Source organism: Elephantulus edwardii, unplaced genomic scaffold (assembly GCF_000299155.1).
Source record: "Elephantulus edwardii isolate Elephantulus edwardi_28Jun2011 unplaced genomic scaffold, EleEdw1.0 scaffold00435, whole genome shotgun sequence".
NCBI classification, from domain to species: Eukaryota; Metazoa; Chordata; class Mammalia; order Macroscelidea; family Macroscelididae; genus Elephantulus; species Elephantulus edwardii.
This window is the reverse complement of record NW_006400185.1, coordinates 982,833-987,680: the sequence shown is the minus strand read 5'-3', so window position 1 is coordinate 987,680 and position 4,848 is coordinate 982,833. Positions and strand designations below refer to the sequence as shown.

Sequence of the window (4,848 nt, the reverse complement as noted above, 5' to 3'; positions counted from 1 at the left end):
CTGATGTCCATGATGAGCAAATAATTTAATAAACTGGACAATATGAAAAAAGCATGATATCAGAACTGCAAGAATAATCATCAACAACTTGACTTTTACATATGACACAACTGTGCTTGCAGAAAGTGAAGAAGACTTGAAGTATATCATACCATCTTAAATGCAAAATTTTCCTCACTGTATTAATAGGAAATATCATAATAAAGGGGAGAAAAGATTGATGTTGTTGATGATTTCACTTTACTTAAATGCATAATCAGCACTCAGCATCAGTCAAGAAATCACAAGCTGTGTTGCAATGAGCAAATCTGCTGTCAACAACTTCACCAAAATGCAAAAATAAATACAAGATTAAACACTAAGGAGGATCTGATATAAACTATGGTATTTTTCAATAGCTTCCTGTGCATCTCAAAGGTAGACAGTGACTTAGGACTGAAAAATTTGTGCTTTTTAATTGTGGTGTTGGAAAAGATTGCTGACTATTTCATAGACTGTCAAAAGAACAAACCCGTCTGTTCTGGAATAGCTGCAATCATAAAGGTATTGATGATAATGCTCATTTTACATACTTTGGGCATGTTAGTAGGAGAGGCCAGTCCTTGGAAAAAGACATCATGCTGGGAAAATAGAGAGGACCTGTGAAAGAAAGAATGACTCTCAACAAGACAGATTGACACAGTGACTAGAGCAATGCACTCTGAGAAGTGTGCAGGATAGGAAACAATTTACATCTGTTGTCCATAGTGTCACTAGAAGCTACAGTTAACTCGATGACATCTAACACAACAGCAACAATTATTGATCTTGAGCCCTTCTTCATGTCTTTGTTGGTCATCTGTCTGCCTTCTGTGGTGAAGTATTCTTTCATATATTCTGTTCATTTTGAAGTTGAATTGCCTTTTTTATTGATAGGTTGAAATTTTCTATTAATTTTAAATGTGAGACACTTGTCAGATACAGCATTATCAAACACAGTTTCCCAGTTTGTAGGCTCTATTCTTAGTCTTGTTGTTGTTGTTGTTATGTGCTGTCAAGTCACTTACCAGTCATGGCCACCCTATGTTCAAGAGCCCTAAACCATGCTCTGTCCTGTGCCAAACTCACTGTCTCTGACACACTTACTCCCTTTAATAACTGAATCAATCCATCTCATCGAGAGTCTTCCTTTCTTGGGCTGTCCCTCCCAAAGATGATGTCCCTCTCCAAAGATTGGTCCTTCCTTGCAACATGGAAAGTATGTCAGATGAAGCTTCATAATCCTTGTCTCCAAGGAGCAACTTGGTTTCACCCTCTCCAGGACAAACTTGTTTGTTCTCCTAGCAGTCTATGGTATATTCAACACTCTTCTCCAGCACCACAGCTTGAAAACATCAATTCCCCATCATCCATAGTAACTGTCCAGCTCTCCGACGCATAACACACAATTGTTAAGAGGATAAGGTGCACCTTAGTCTCCAGCCTGATGTTGTTGCTCTTCAGTACTCTGGAGAGGTCCCTGACATCTGACTTTCCCAATGTAATTAATCTCTTGAGTTCCTGGATGCTGGTACCAAGAGTACTGACTGTTCTCTTCACCATGGTGAGAATCTTTGTTTTCTTGATGTTGAGCTTCAATCCATATAGAAGGCTGTGGTCCTTGACCTTCTGCAGCAAGCTCCTCAAGTCCTCTTTAGTTTCAGGAAGGAGATTGTGTCATCTGCATAACACCGGTTGTTGATGAGTCTTTCTCCAATCCTGGTGCCACATTCCTCCTTTTACAGCCCAGAGTCCCAGATGATCTGTTTTGCATATAGATGGAAAAGATATGGAGATAGAATACATCCTTGGCAGACACCCATCCCAGTTTTGAACCATGAAATATCTCTTTGCTCTGTTCTGATGACTGACTCTTGGTTCAAGTATAGGTTTCACATAAGTGCAATTAAATGTTCTTGGATTTTCATTCTTCTCAGAGTCAGCCACATCTTGTGATCCACACAGCCTTTGCATAGTCAATGAAGCACAGATAGGCATTCTTCTGGTACTTTCTGCTTCCTGCCAATATCCATCTAACATTAGCTATAATAGCCCTAGTACCACGACCTGTTCTAAACCTAGCCTGGCACATCTTAGTCTTAGAAAAAAATTTAATACCCATAAGGATTTAATTTTTAGAAGGTCTCATTCATCTTCTTAGCCTTTTTGAGATATTTCAGAGAAAGTTTCAGTCTCTTTTCACATCAATTTTGGTTTTGTTTCTTCAATTTTTTCTATTTCTATTATTTTGATGATCTTTTGTTTCCTTTACGTATTTTGTCATGTGTTCTCTTGATGTCGTCTTACAACCCCTCTGGTCTTCAATCATCAACCGTCAATGTATAAAATATATTCTTGAAATAGGCTCCCAATAAAGGTGGAATATACTCACGGTTGTCCTTTGGATGTCCTGGTTTTGTTTTAATTGTCTTCACTTTCAATTTGAACCTGCATATGGGCAATTTATGGTATGTTTTACATTCACTGTTGATTCTATTCTGTCTAAAGGTATTTGGCTTCTCCACAGTCTCTTTCCACAAGTTTAATTCACTTGTTTTCTGTGTGCTTCATCTTGTAAATTCTGTTTATAGACATGATTTGTAGTGTTGAAAAAATGTTGTGTTCAATGAACATGCTGTTTGTCTTGAAAATTTTTATTTCATTGTCTTCAATTTTTGTTGTTGTTGTTGTTGTTTTGTTTTGTTTTGTTTTCCATTTCAGCCACTGAAGCTAAAGGCAAGCAACCGACTTGGGGTGGGGGTGGGGTAAAGGATTTGCTTTATGTGTATACACTTCAGTGCAATTAGAAAATACTATAGTTTCAGAATTTAAATAGATGAAGTGACTTCCTATTTGAACATGGGAACAGAAAATTCCTTTAAAACCACTTGAAGCTTGAATAAAAATTCCATTGCTCTTGTCTTAGATCATGTTAGTTTTCATAATTCAGACAAGACAAGCCTGGTACAGATGCACAATTCAACCTTTGAGGGAAGATATGCCAGCCTACATGATCTCATCAACCAGGAGGATGTTGCTAGCAATCACAGTGCAGGAGTGAAGCAGCCATTTCTTTACACAGTAGTTATTCCATAGGCCTGCTTCTGCTGCTACCATGGGCTCACCTGTGTTCAAGTCAACACCCACAAGTTGACTGGATTCTGAATGTTCTGCTTGAATTTTGACTAGTGTTTCCTGAAGGTCAAAACCATAATTCTGAGCAAGAACCTTGGTGATAATGAGCAGTGCATCAGCAAACACCTGGACACCAAGCTGGGCCCTCTCCTTGACAGTGGGCTTATGCTTCATCAGAGCTTTTGCCATGGCCTCTTCCACAGCACCAGCCCCAGGGACCACACAGCCATCATCTATGACATTCTTGACAGCCCTCAAGTCGTCTCTGATGGCATCTTTGATCTGAGTGAGCTTGTGTTTATTTGGTCCTTTGATCAACAGTGTGATGGAGCGAGAGTTGTTGCATTTCTCTATGAAGGTGAACTTCTCCTCCCCCAAGGTGTACATAGATGAGTTCCGCATGCCCCAGGCAGTCTGGATTCAGGTCATCTAAAGAACTGAGAGCCACCCCACCACAGGCAAGCATCAGTCTCTCCATATTCCTCTGCTTAGCTCTGTGCAGAGCTACTATGTCGTCTTTTGCAAGAGCATCCAAGGAAAAGGGATCAATACCCTTTTGATTAATAACAAATCCATTATTTGAATCACCACAGATTTTCTTCTTCAGGTCTATGATGTTTTATAACTCTATCTTCAATGAATTTGCTTTTCTCTTTTACAAGTTTTTCTCGCTCTTCTGCGCTCTTGTAGAAGCCTGAATTCACTTCTGTTTTTTTCATACTCCAATGACACATTGCAGGTGGGGATGTATGCATCTTCTACTCTCTTCTTCATATCAGGATGCTGTGCCCCGTGGTCCAAAACTAGCCCTCGGATTAAGCTTGTACCAGTTTCAGATTTATGTTTCATCTCCATGATTTCAACCATGAAAAGGTCAAAGGGTTCATCTTGCTTCTTAATGGCCAAAATGGAGTCAACAACAGCCTCTGTTAAGACATCAGTGAGTTCAGCGTGAACTTTAGTGTGCAGGGATGTCCTGGTCCTGGCCACATTTATGAGTGTCTCTCTGTCCATCTCTTTGCTTACTTTGATTTGTTCCAAAAGTTGAAGTGCATTTTTCCTTTGCTGCTTTAAATCCTTCTGTTATTATTCTGGGATGCAAACCTTCAGAAATGTAGAGGTCCGCCTGTTTGAGCAGCTCGCCCATGATCAGAACGTTGGAAGTAGTCCCGTCACCAGTGATGTCATCCTGGGCTGTCGATACTTTGGCTATCAAGGAGGCTCTTGGGTGTTGAATTTGCATTTCATGAAACAGCACGTTGCCGTCTTTAGTAAGCTTGACGTCTCCAGCACCAGAAACCAGCATCTTCATGGTGCCCTTGGGCCCCAGGTTGGTCCTCAACACATCCTGGAGGTCCCGGGCCACATTGATGTTAACCGCCAGTGCCTCCTGCGCTCCGGCCACTTCGGCCTTGGGCTTCAGAGTCTTCACGGCCCACATGATGGGCCCGATAGAAATAGAGGATTACACCACGCGTGCAGAAACCCAAAGGCTGGGGAAGCGTGGACTGCATGCAGGCAAGATCTGGAGGCTTCTGGAATAGTCTGGCACTCCCAGCCCACCCCTAGCAGATCCTTTTTCCAAGCTTGTCTTAGTCTGGAAATTCCATTCTGCTCTGAGGAGCGCTGCTGGTATTTAAGACATTTATGGTGTAACTTCCAGCTTCACAGAAACACTCATGCCTTCACAGTAGG

The 4,848-nt window shown here is 41.1% G+C and overlaps 1 pseudogene; it reads right to left on the bottom strand.

The window, feature by feature from the left end:
* Nucleotides 1-2,997: 2,997 nt before the first annotated feature.
* Nucleotides 2,998-4,594, bottom strand: LOC102871610 (annotated as a pseudogene).
* Nucleotides 4,595-4,848: the final 254 nt, after the last annotated feature.